Raw genomic sequence first — 14,682 nt, 5'->3', positions numbered from 1 at the left:
ATCTATACCCCTATATTTACATGTTTCCCGTTTCCATGCTATATAGATTAACATGAAGGGGGAAAAGTCATTGTCCTGAAATTTGTGAAAGAGCAGAAGCATGAAAAATATAAGTTTAGATCATTGAATTCAAAAATTTTTCTTCTAAGGTCACATGTATCATGCAAAATTCATTTTTATTTATTTGATTTCAATGATAAACAGCATATTAGAATACTTTTAATATATTTTTGGATCTACATTTGCCATTTTAGATTTTAAAATTAACAGATTAATTCATTAAAATCCTAGATTAGATCAAGAACAAGTGTATTAACATTTTGATGCACTGTAGTTGTGTTTGGCACCTTTGGGATGCGCCTAGGACACCAGATGTTGTCCCTCTAGCTTGTCCACGCCAAGATCACCAATGGCTGCCCCTTGAACAGCTTTTCAAGCATTTCCAATTAATTAAAAAATCAGGTTTTGCCTTTAGAGATGTTATAGATGCATACAGGATACTAGAAATAATTTCTAATAATTTTAATTCAAGAGAATGTTAGTTATTCTCTTTGAATTGATGAGAGATGAAGAAGAAAAAAGGAAAGAGGCTCAAAGGTGGCGGCACCAAAGAGAGAATGAGCATATTGTTATTTTTCTTTTCATCATTTCCTTATATAGCTAGGTCACCACTTAAAACCCTTGCCACATATCACCTTCTGATTGGCTCTTAGTTTAATTGACTCAATCACATTGTGCCAAGTGTCAATCTTAGATTTAATCTTGATTTTAATAATCTTACATGATTAAAAGACAATTGGCAAGCTTATGTGTAGTGTCATGTGTCACATCTCATGGTGCCACATGTCATCCTGTGAAATGACTAAAATATCTCTGTGTCTTAATTTTGAGTTCTCAACCTAAAATAATTATTTCTCTTCTTCTAATCAATTTATATCAAATATAAACTAATTAATTAATCTCTATTAATTAATTTTCCATAATTAAATTCATATTTAAACACTTTAAATATAAATTTAACTTATACTATACATCAAATAACCTAAATTTGGTTTCAAGCCATGCTAGGGATTTTGCAATCTAATTGCAAACCAAACTTATTTAATTAATCAATTAAACTCTTTAATTAATTAATTAAATCATATTTTGAATGGTGATTACTTGTGTATGTGCGTGACTCACTAGGCTCATCACTAATTGGCAATTAGATATGATATTAACTCTTAATATCATCAGAACTCTTTCTTACCATAAATGATTTCTCTAAATCATTTTATACACCTCATAGAACATGGTTAATACCTAGTATAACATGCCATTGGTAATAAGGAATACCTTAAATGAACCTATAATCATATGTTACCATGCACTAGAATCTCTCTGTTACAAAATCCCAATTCGAGCTGGAGTCATGGTTTATATCAAACCCCATTTGCTATGAATATTATGTTCTCTTTTAATTCCAGTTCTTGATTAAAAAAGATTTTCTCATCAAAAACTTTTTTTTGATTAAATCTATCTGTTCTGGCTAGGAACTTTAAACATCAAGAACAATTAAATGAACATAGAATTTTATCTCTATTTACTTAGGGTAACAGATTTCATCTTGATCAACACCTACCTCCTATATAACTAGTAAGAGCCAACACATGCTCATATACTCATACACAGTATAAGTATGAAAGCAGTATCAAACTCAAACTATCTATATACAAGATAACTGTGATATCTCAGATCTAAAGATTATATGCACTGATATGATTTATGACAATACATTGACAAGAGTAAATACCATTTGCTTGTCATAAATGTCACTGGTTCGGCTTACTTATCATGCATAAGTGCCTATCATGTTTGTTATATGACATGAGACTCATCATTTCATCTTATTTATATCTCATATAAATATATTGGGAACAAACATGAATACAATCTTTTTGGATAAGTCATGTCCTGTGTGAAGTATCCTCGATTGTGAACCAATGTATGATACTTTGTGCTAGAAATACTGTCACTCATATTCTTAACACTTAATAATAGAATTTCTAACAAAATATCAATGGACCTTTTCTATTACACATAAATATATTATGTAAACAGAAAAGTGAAAATGCCTTTTATTAATAAAACATGTACAAGATACATACTATATGATATGCTTTAGGGCATACTACTAACAATCTTCCACTAGCACTAGAGCCATTCATTACAATACATTAGACCCATCTTCTCAAGATGTCGGTCTAACTGAGCTTGTGACATAGGCTTAGTGAATGGATCAGCTAGATTTTCAGCTGACACTATTTTCTGCATGGCTACATCGCCTTGCCCAGCTATTTCTCTGATAATGTGGTAGCGCCTTTCTATGTGTTTGGATTTCTAGTGAGACCGAGGTTTCTAATATCCAAACATTTTCTTTTACAGCATCTGATGCAGCAATATACTTAGCCTCTGTAGTGGAATCTACAGTCGTACTCTGTTTGGAACTCTTCCAACAAACTGCACCTCCATTACAAATGAACACATATCCAGAGGTAGACTTTCTATCATCGATATCTAATTGGAAATCAGAATCAGTATAACCATCAAATTGCAAGTCACCACCTCCATATATCAAGAATAAATCATTAGTTCTTCTCAAGTACTTAAGGATATTCTTGACAGCTTTCCTGTGTTCCAAACCTGGATTGGATTGATACCTGCTAGTTAAACTAATAGTATATGCGATATCCAGCCTAGTATACAATATTGCATACATCAAACTTTCAATAGCCGAAGCATGGAATCCTGGCCATTTTATCTCTTTCTTCAGGTGTCTTTGGAGACATTTCTTTAGAAAGGTGGATACCATGTCTCACTGGTAACAATCCTCTCTTAGAATCAAGAATGTTAAAACTACACCTTTTTCCAAGTATAGACTTTGGGATAAACCAATTATTCTTTTCTCTCTATCTCTATAGATGCGAATCCCAAGAATATACGTTGCTTCCCCTAAGTCTTTCATGGAGAATGTATTTGACAATCATACCTTTACAGTTGTCAACATACCTGTGTCATTACCCATCAATAGAATATCATCCACATAAAAGACAAGGAAAGTGATAGCACTATCACTAACCTTCTTATATACACATGGCTCATCCTCATTTTTTATAAAACCAAATGACTTAATGGCTTCATCAAAACGGAAGTTCTAACTCCTCGAAGCTTGTTTTAACCCAAAAATGGATCGCTTTAGCTTGAGCACTTTAGAACCATCTTGGGATTCAAAACCCCTATGTTGTTCCATGAAAATGTTTTCTTCAATGTATCCATTGAGAAAAGCTATTTTGACATCCATCTGTCAAATCTCATAATCATAGTATGCAGCTATTACTAATAGAATCCTAATTGATTTAAGCATGGCAACAGACGAGAAAGTCTCTTGTAGTCGATTTCTTGCCTTTGGCAAAACCCTTTTGCTACTAGCCTTGCTTTATAGGTCTTTACCTTTCCATCAAAACCAATTTTCTTCTTGAAAACCCATTTATTCCCTATAGGTACAATACCTTCTGATGGGTCAACAAGATCCCAAACTTGATTCTTATATATGGAATCAATCTCGGATTTCATGGCATCAATCCATTTTGAAGAGTCTATATCTGATATAGCTTCTTCATAGGTAATGGATCATCTCCATGATCTACTTCTTCATGAGTAGACAACTCTTATTCTTCTTTATGAAGGAAACCATATCTCACTGGTGGATGAGATACCCTGGTTGATCTACGAGGAAAAACTGTAGATGTTTCATCAATAGGTGTAGGTTGATTAGATGGATCTATATCCATCTAATTTGTTAGTTGGTCAGAATTCTCCAATTCTAACTATATTTGCCTTCCTTTGCCTCCTTCTTGAACCAACTGTTGTTCAAGAAATGTGGCATCTCTACTTACCACAACCTTTTGTGATGTAGGCAAATAAAAATAATATCCAAAACTATCTTTTGGATATCCAATAAATCAACCCTTTTCTGATCTGGTTTTCAATTTATCAGTGTTCAGCTTTTTGATATAAGCTAGACAACCCTAAATCTTAACATGCTTAAGACTTGTTTTTCTTTCATGCCACATCTCATAAGGTGTGGAAGATACTGATTTTGATGGAATCCTATTCAGAATATGCAAAGCTGATTCTAATGCAAATCCCCAAAAGGAGATTGGCATATTAGTATAGCTCATCATACTACGTACCATATCTAATAGGGTACAATTTCTCCTTTCAGATATACCATTTAGCTGTGGTGTTCTAGGAGGAGTCAGCTGGGAAACAATGCCATGCTCTTAAGTATTCATCAATTTTAGTACTCATGTATTAACCTTCACGATCTGATCGAATAGCTTTAATACTTTGTCCTGTTTGATTTTCTACTTTAGATTTAAATTCTTTAAACTTTTTAAAGGATTCATGTTTGTATTTCATCAAATACAAATACCCAAACTTTGATTTATCATCAGTAAAGGTAATAAAATAATGAAAACCGCCTCTAGCCATTTCTTTAAATAGACCACATACATCACTATGTATTAGTTCCAAAATATTTTCAGCTCTTAGTCCTTGTCCAACAAAGGGTGATCTAATCATTTTGCCTTGAAGGCAGGATTCACAAGTTGGAGTAGGTTCAGAACCCAATGAGAATAAAATCATCATTTTCTCCAGCTTTGCAATCCTATCTTCTGCAACATGACCTAACCTTAAGTGCCAAAATATATTTTGAACTTGAGTTGATTTTCATCATGGCATTTCATTCTTTTAGATTGCGTGCATTAGATTTGTATTTAACATTATTACCTAAATAATAAAGTCCATCATGCATATAACCCGAACCAACATATTTATTGTCAAAATAAATATTACAAATATCATTTATGAACTAAAATTCATAACCATCTCTAGTCAAACTAGATATAGAAATGATGTTCTTAAAAGGCATTAGGTACATGCAAAACCTTATTTAAATACAAAACATGTCCACACATGTATAAACATTTAGATCCTATGGCTAAGGCTTCAACAGTTGAGCCATTGCCAATTTGGAGTCTAATATCTTATTACTGCAAGCTTTTATTATTGGCTATACTCTGGGCAGTTCCTATTCTAGTGCCCATCCTGCTGGCAGTGGAAACACTTTCCTTTGCCTTCATTAGTTTTAGTCTTCCCTTTCTATTTAGCTATTTTCTTGGAAGGACCAGGAATTTGAAGTTTCTTTTTCTTATTGCCCTTCTTCGTGTTGGACTTTCCAGTAAAAGAAGATGCAATCAAAGCTACCTCTTTTCCTTTATTGCCCGGCATATTCTTTTGAGCAATAACCAACATGTTGAGTAAACCAGCCAAGGTGCATTCTTGCTTAGTCATATGAAAACTTGTCACAAAATTCCCAAATGACTCAGGAAGGGACTGAAGGATCAAATTCGTCTGCAGTTGGAAATCCAGGTTAAAGTCAAGATGTTCCAACTGCTTAAACAGTCGAATCATCTTGTAGACATGATCCCCAACATTCTGTCCCTAAGACATTCTCATGCGGAATAACTGTCTAGATATCTCATACCTAGCATTCCTGTTGTGCTCACCATATAACTCTTGTAGGTGAAGGAGGATCTCACTCATACTATGTATGTTCTCATGCTGCTTCTGTAACTCATTACTAATAGAAGCAAGCATGCAACACTTGGCTCTCATATCATGCTCCTTCCACTTGTCCAAAGTTTCATGTTCCTCTTGAGTGGCCTCTAGAGGTAAGGGACTAAGAACATTTGAGTCTAGAACATATCCTATATGTTCAAGGTTCAGGACAAGTTTCAAATTTCTTAGCCAATCAGATAGATTAGGTCCTGTCAATCTATTGCGATCAAGTATGCTTGCAAGGATATTGGATAGTGGTGGTTGTGGTGTGCTCATTATTATCAGAAAATTAACTGCAGAAAATAATTAGATTAATTAGTAAATGTATCATGTAATTAACCAAAATGATTATGGTCTTTTAATCAAATTGGTCATCCTATTAACTTAGCGAATCCTACACTTCCAAAGTAGAAAACAGAAATCCTAGTTGGATGGATTTCTAGTGGGTGAATGAATTCTTATAATCCTATTGATCATCCTTAGGTACATCCATTATTGGAATTACAATAAACTATAAGTGAGCAACTCCTTGCCCATCACATCTCATGTGAGGTTCAATCCTTTACTTAACCCCTAATACTCAAAATCTCAGGTACATCCATTATTGACTTATCTTGCATTAGTTAAGTTGATCCCATTGAGCCAGTAATTATGCAAATAATTTTAATGTCCTCTGGTACATCCAATATTGGGCACCAAACCATTTACATATTTATAACATCTCATGCTTAATATGTCACATCTTACCCCTCTGTAAGGCATAACATGATCCCGTAGAATACCTAATGAACTACCGAACTTCACCTACCGATAACTCATTAAGTACCCTACAAGAGATTTTAAAACAATTTTTTTTTCCTTTTTTGAAGTGGTGAGCATTTTCTAATAGGTATTAAAACATTTAATTAAAGTTTATTAACTAATTAAAATTTTTGTCCCTTTTTATTTTTTTGCAAATTTTAGAAAAATTTCGGCAGACTGCCGTCTATATTTTGATAAAACAGTTCTTCAAATACCAGTAAAAAACACTTCCAATGGTTTATCTCATCAACTTCATCAAATCAACACCCATCACAACCAATTTCAACATCATTTCTCAAATTCCAAAAATTTAAATCAGTAATTTTCAATTCAATTAACATCCAAAATAATACTACATAATTTCATTCAAATTAAAACAAAATACTTTCATTCATATTTCATTAAAGTTAAAACAAATTACATTTAGCCAAAATTTACATTAGAAAAATCCAATTAATATTATTATAAACTTTATACAACTGCTCATGACCATTTCTACTTGTACATACATTTACATACATCAAAATAGTTATTACAATCAGGGTATAAAATATACCCGATAGAACTTTACGGAAGGTGGCTCCACAATTCTTAGCAGCTCACTTTGCTGCTCCTCTAGTCTCTATATCTGTGACAGCAATAACAGCCATCGCTGAGTACTATGACTCAGTGGTGCACAACATACTAAAATAACAATTATGCAGAATTTAAATCATATTTATTCAAAAACTGATCTGAATATGAGAAATAAATACAAACATGATTTATAAGCTTTTAATCCAAACAATTTCATTTCGAAAGTTTCAAAATAAATTTCACAAAAACACACAGTTATATCATGCCATTCGAAACAAAAATCATCTCAATAGCCAGAGGCTTATGAGAAGTCACATCACAAGGCTAGCTAGCTCAAATATATGGATATCCATTCAAATTTCTTCTTCTACTGGCACACACCTCAGCACTTCAGCCAGAGAAAGAATCAAAATTCGAAACTGATTTTCCCCATTAGTCATGTTAGTGAGGCATTCAAATATATAGTCATGACACTGTGATTTCAAAACTATCTTAACAATTTACTAAACATTTATTGCCATTTCAAACACAAACGAGTAACCTTTCAACAATTTAAGTCAAAAACATAATAAACATTTCAATACATTTGAGTCATAATTTAATATCCCAATTCATTCAAAACAATTTGTAGAAGAAAATTTACAGAAATTCTATGTTGTGCACAAGCCTTATACGAGTCGCCTCTTAGCTTTGACTCAATGCTTCGGGTTCTTTCCCGATATTCTTTTCCACTGAAACACATAGTTTCACAGTGTTTCAGTATCACAATTTATCATAACTCCAAAAATAAATTCAAATCTACTTATACCTAACTTTAATATGCTAAACTTGACATTCTTTAAAATTTGTATTTTGGAGTTACTATTCATGACACTATTCAAGTCAATTTGTTGACTTTCTAATGCTTAATAGATATGGAAATTCTAATTTCACTCACATACCACATTTTGGTTACCTAATTTATTGGTTTTGATTGTTTTCTTAAAACTTAAGTCTTTTAGGCAAAATTTCAAATTTTCAGTTTTTGTGTCCTGTTTTGCACTATTCTATTGGTCATGTTACTGTTAGAATTCGGCTAAGTTTTCTTCATAGAAATTGTTACTTATTGTCTTAACTTTATTTCCCTTTTTGAATCACTCTATTTGGAGTTTTGTAGCTCAAGTTATAGCCATTTGAACATGACTGGCCAGATTAGTCTAACCCAGATTTTTTGGGCAACTAATTTGGTTCTGGCAGTTTTAGGTCACTAATTTTGGGTGTCTAAAAGACTTAGTTAAGGGTACAATTTAGATTTGTGTTCTTCATGAAAGTTGTAGTACTATGTCATACCTTTCTAATGCCACAAAAATTAGGTCATTTGGACCTGCCTAGCCCAAGTTATGGCCAAATTTTGTGCAAGGCAGTGTGCCCAATTCCGGATTTGGCTAATTTGTTCACTATGCTATGGTCACTTTCTGGGCATGATTCCTAAATGAAAAATGTGTCATTTTGTGTCTAGTTTCATTCTCAATTAGCCTCACACCAATTGGGTTGGTAAATTTTTAGTTTTAATCCCTGAAAGCAACCTTGGTCATACTGCCTGCAGAATGACCATATCCAATCCGAATTTCAATTTGGTTCTAACACTTCCTACACATCACAATTGGTCATACATGACTATTTTTCAACTTAGGTAAGGTCTCAAACACATCAATTGACCAATTCTCAAAATTATTTCTCTAATTTTTCACAAGCTCCAAACCCTAATTCATCCATCTTATAATTTTTCATGCAATTAATGTCATTCTAACATACAAGCAACACACTCTTCATCATCCAAGCTCAATTACATGGTTAATTCCATTCAAACTATTAAACCTTAAACTTCCTCATGCTGGCTAAATTTTATAGGATTCTAGATAAGCATGATTTTTTATGTTTTCATGTAATTCTAACTACTTTAATCTTAATTCTATACTTATAATTCAATTAAAGTTAAGAGTGAGAAAGCTTACCTCTTATGAAGTTTTCCTATCTTCTTGCTTCCTCAATTTTTCCTCCAATTCTTTCTTCTAAACTTCTTACCAAGGCTCAATTACTAATTTTTCTCAAGAAAAGTAGGGAATTTAAGGGTGAAATTAGGATTTAGAAAAGCTTATCATAAGCTTTCATGGAGGTAAATAAAGAAATGAGAGAGAAAGATAAGAGGGATGGGCGGCCAAGGAAAAAAAAATGAAGACTTAATTAAATTTTTTTTCTTTTAATTGTCTTTTAAGTCAAAAATTTGTTAGTAATATGCCCTAAAGCATATCATTGAGTATGTATCTTGTAAATGTTTTTATTAATAAAAGGCATTTGCATTTTTCCGTTTACATAAGATATTTATGTGTAATAGAAAAGGTCCATTGATATTTTGTTAGAAATTCTATTCTTAAGTTGTTAAAAATATGAGTGACAGTATTTCTAGTACAAAGTATCATAAATAGGTTCACAATCGAGGATACTTCATAATAAGGACATGACTTATCCAGAAAGATTGTATTCATATTTGTTCCCAAGTTATTTATATGAGATATAAATAAGATGGAATGGTGAGTCTCATGCCATATGACTATACATGATAAGTAGGCCGAACCAGTGACACTTATCACAAGCACATGGAGTTTACCCTTGTCAATATTTTGTCATAAATCATATTAGTGCATATAATCTTTAGACCCGAGATAGCACAGTTATCTTGTATATAGGTAGTTTGAGTTTGATACTGCTTTCATACTTGTACTTTGTATGGGTATATGAGCATGTGTTGGCTCCTACTAGTTATATATGGAGGTAGGTGTTAATCAAGATGGAATCCTATGTTCATTTAATTGTTCTTGATATTTTAAGTTCCTGGCCAGGACAGATAGATTTAATCAGAAAAGAGTTTCTGATGAGAAAAATCTTTTTAATCAAGAACTGGAATTAAAAGAGAACATAATATTCATAGCAAATGGAGTTTGACATAAACCATGACTCCAGCTTGAGTTGGGATTTTGTAACAGAGAGATTCTAGTGCATGGTAACATATGGTTATAGGTTCATTTAAGGTAAACCTTATAATTGGGTGTCCATGGCATGCTATGCTAGGTGTTAACCATGGTTTATGAGTTGCATAAAATGATTTAGAGAAATCATTTATGGTAAGAAAGAGTTCTGATGATATTAAGAGTTGATATCATATCTCATTGCCAATTAGTGATAAGCCTAGTAAGTCACACACATACACAAGATATCACCTAATGAAATATGATTTAATTAATTAATTAAAGAGTTTAATTGATTAGTTAAATAGGTTTGGTTTGCAATTAGATTGCAAAGTCCCTAGCATGACTTGAAACCAAATCTAGATTATTGGATGTATAGTATAAGTTAAATTTATATTTAAAGTGTTTAAATATGAATTTAATTAATGAGAAATTAATTAATAGATATTAATTAATTAATTTATATTGATATAAATTAATTAGAAGAAGAGAAATAATTATTTTGTGTTAAAAACTCAAAATTAAGACACATGGGCATTTTGATCATTTCACAGTATGACACGTGGCACCATGAGATGGTGACATATGGGATTACACATAAGCTTGCCAAATATTTTTTTAATCATGTAAGATGATTAAAATCAAGATTAAATATAGGTTTGACACTTGCACAATGTGATTGGGTCACTTAAACCTAGAGCTAATCAAAGGGTGACATGTGACAAGGGTTTAATGTGTTAACCTAGCTGTATAAGTGTTGTTATGAAAAAGAAAAATACAACTAGCAGCTATTCCTCCTTTGTCACGCCATTTTGAGGCTCTCCATCTATTCTTCTTCATCTCTCATCAATTCAAAAAGATTAGCCATCAATCTCTTGAATTAAGAACACTAGAAATTGTTTCTAATGTCCTGTTTACATCTCTAATCTCTTAAAAGGCAGAACTTGAATTTCTAATTAATAGAAAAAGCTTTAGAAGCTGTTCAAGGGCTGCCATAGGTGTTCTTGGTGTGGACAAGTTAGAGGGACAACATCTGGTGTCCTGAAGACGAATCTCAAAAGCACAGACACGCTGCAGTGCATCAAGAGGTTAGTGTGTTTATTCTTGATTTAATCTAGGGTTCTAAAATTAATCTAATTAATTTTAAAATCTTAAATGGCAAATACAGATCCAAAAACATATTAAAAGAGTTTTAATATGTTGTTTATCATTGAAATCAAATAGATAAAAATAAATCTTGCATGATGCATGTGACCCTAGGTAAAAATATTTGAATTCAATGGTATAAACTTATGTTTTTCACGCTTCCATTCCTTCAATTGGTATCAGAGCCACTATATTTGCCATTTAGATTGTTGATTATATGATTTAATTGTGTGTTATGATCATGAGATGATTTATCCATTGCTGGTTGCAATGGAGGTGTGGCGGCATGCTTGAAAAACACCATCAATGGTGCGCATGGTTTGGCTTCCATGGGTGGTTCAAGGTTTGGCTTTTAATTCTGCAATTGTTGTATGATCTAAGGCCTATTCTTTGACTAATTAAAGTGTTTACTTAGTAGTTTTAATCACACAATTAAATTATGATTAAAATCAAAATTTTAAAAATTATTTGAATGTGATTCAAATCTGAATTTTAAAAGTTGTTTGAATGTGATTCAAATCTGAATTTTTAAAGTTGTTTGAATCATATTCAAAAATGAATTTTTAAAGTTGTTTGAATAATATTCAGATCTAATTTTTAAAAAAATGTTTGAATGTGATTCAAATCTGATTTTTTAAGAAATGTTTGAATGTGATTCAAATCTGAATTTTTAAGGTTGTTTGAATATTATTCAAATCTGAATTTTTAAATTTGTTTGAATGAGATTTAAATCTGAATTTTTAAATTTATTTGAATCATATTCAAATCTGGATTTTTAAGTTGAATATAAGATATTCAATTTAATTTAAGTATGTATGTTTTATTTAATTGTTAAATAGTGATGTGCATGATGGATGATCATAGACTATAAAAGACCAATGTGATTGGATTTATTTCTTTTATGTTTCTTTGGGATTGTAAATTAATTAATTTATTTTAATTTATTTTAGGTATGTATTATTAAGTTTGTAATAATTTTTGGGTTGTAATTTCATTTATTTAAGTTCTTGTAAATTTGCCTTGGTATGCCAAGGATTACTATGTAATATTGGATTGCAAGAAGTTCAAGGAGGTCAAGAGCATTGGTGGGACCAGTGGGAGGAATTCAAGATCAAGTGTTGATTATGTACTCCTTCAGCAACTCTTGTAAAATGAATGAATGAAATGCACCTAGGAATACCCTGATTCAATCCTTGGTGGCACAGAATTGAATTCCTTAGAAAGTCCATGATCATACCATATTTACTGCTTATCCATGAATACATGAGATGTATGGGAATGTATACAATTATATGATATATGCATGCTAAGTGGATAATGTGCAAAGTGAGACCTAAATAGTAATAAGGATGACCGTAAAATCTTCCAAACAAATGATTAAGTTGGAAATGCTATAATTAAAGTAATTATAACATAGGCCCTCCATTGGGGTAATTATTTTAAGAAATTTTAAATAGTTGTATAAGATGCAATTAATTTAAGAGATTTTCTTAAGAATAATTATTAAGCATGAGATGTTGTAAATATGTAAATGGTTTGGTGACCAATATTGGATGTACCTGAGGACATTAAAATTATTTGCACAATTACTGGCTCAATGGGATTAACTTAACTAATGCAAGATAAGTCAATATTGGATGTACCTGAGATTTTGAGCATTAGGGGCTAGGTAAAGGATTGAACCTCACATGAGATGTGATGGGCAAGGAGTTGCTCACTTATAGTTTATTGTAATTCCAATAACAGATGTACCTGAGGATGATCAATAGAATTATAAGAATTCAATCACCCACTAGAAATCCATCCAACTAAGATTTTCGTTTTCTACTTTGGAAGTGTAGGATTCGCTAAGTTAGTGGGAGGACCAATTTGATTAAAAGACCATAATTATTTTGGTTAATTACATGATACATTTACTAATTAATCTTGTTATTTTTTACAGTTAATTTTCTGATAATAATGAGCACAGAACAACCACCACCATCTAATATCCTTGCAAGCATACTTGATTGCAATAGGTTGACAGGACCTAATCTGTTTGATTGGCTAAGAAATTTGAAACTTATCCTGAACCTTGAACATATAGGATATGTTCTAGATTCAAATGTTCCTGGTCCCTTACCTCCAGAGGCCACACAAGAGGAATATGAAACGTTGGACAAGTGGAAGGAGCATGATATGAGAGCTAAGTGTTACATGCTTGCTTCCATGAGTAATGAGTTACATAAGCAGCATGAGAACATGTTGAGTGCGAGTGAGATCCTCCTTCACCTACAAGAGTTGTATGGTGAGCACAGCAGGAATGCTAGATATGAGATATCTAGACAGCTATTCCGTATGAGGATGTCTGAGGGACAAAATGTTGGGGATCATGTCCACAAGATGATTCGGCTGATTAAGCAGTTGGAACATCTTGACTTCAACATGGATTTCCAACTACAGACGGATTTGATCTTTCAGTCCCTTCCTGAGTCTTTTGGGAATTTTGTAACAAATTTCCATATGACTAAATAGGAATGCACCTTAGCTAGTTTACTCAACATGCTGGTTATTGCCCAAAAGAATATGCCGAGCAATAAAGGAAAAGAGGTAGCTTTGATTGCATCTTCTTATACTAGAAAGTCCAACAAGAAGAAGGGCAATAAGAAAAAGAAACCTCAGATTCCTGGTCCTTCTAAGAAAATAGCTAAACAGAAAGGGAAGACTAAAGCTGATGGAGGCAAAGGAAAGTGTTTCCACTGCCAAAAGGATGGGCACTAGAAAAGGAACTGCCTGGAGTATCTTGCTTCTCTGAAAGACAAGAAGGATACACCTTCGGAAGGTATGTCCATATCTTGTTATTTAGGTTCTGATGATACTCATAGTTCATCTACAGCTTGGGTTTTAGATACTGGTGCCCGTTCTCACATTTCTAATGATATGCAGGAACTAGCAAATAGTAGCAGCTTGCGTTCTCAAGATATTAGAGTCCGGATTGGCAATGGCTTAACTGTTGAAGCTTTAGCCATTGGATCTAAATCTTTTTACATGTTTGGACATGTTTTGTGTTTGGATAATATTTTATATGTACTTGATGCTTTTAATATCTAGTTTGACTAGAAATAGCTATGAATTTCAGTTCACAGATGATATTTGCAATATTTATTTTGGAAATAAATATGTTGGTTCGGGTTATATGAATGATAGTCTTTATTATTTGGGTAATAATGACAAACACAAATTGAATGCAAGTGATCTAAAAGAATGCAATGCCATGGTGAAAACCAACTCAAGTTCAAAATATATTTGGCACTTAAGGTTATGTCATGTTGCAGAAGATAGGATTGCAAAACTGGAGAAAATGGAGATTCTATCATCATTGGGCTCTGAGCCTACTCCAACTTGTGAATCTTACTTTCAGGGTAAAATGACTAGATCACCTTTTGTTGGACAAGGGCTAAGAGCTGAAAATATTTTGGAGCTAATACATAGTGATGTATGTGGTCCATTTAAA

Source organism: Hevea brasiliensis, chromosome 13, assembly GCF_030052815.1.
Source record: "Hevea brasiliensis isolate MT/VB/25A 57/8 chromosome 13, ASM3005281v1, whole genome shotgun sequence".
NCBI lineage: Eukaryota > Viridiplantae > Streptophyta > Magnoliopsida > Malpighiales > Euphorbiaceae > Hevea > Hevea brasiliensis.
This window is presented reverse-complemented; position numbering follows the sequence as displayed.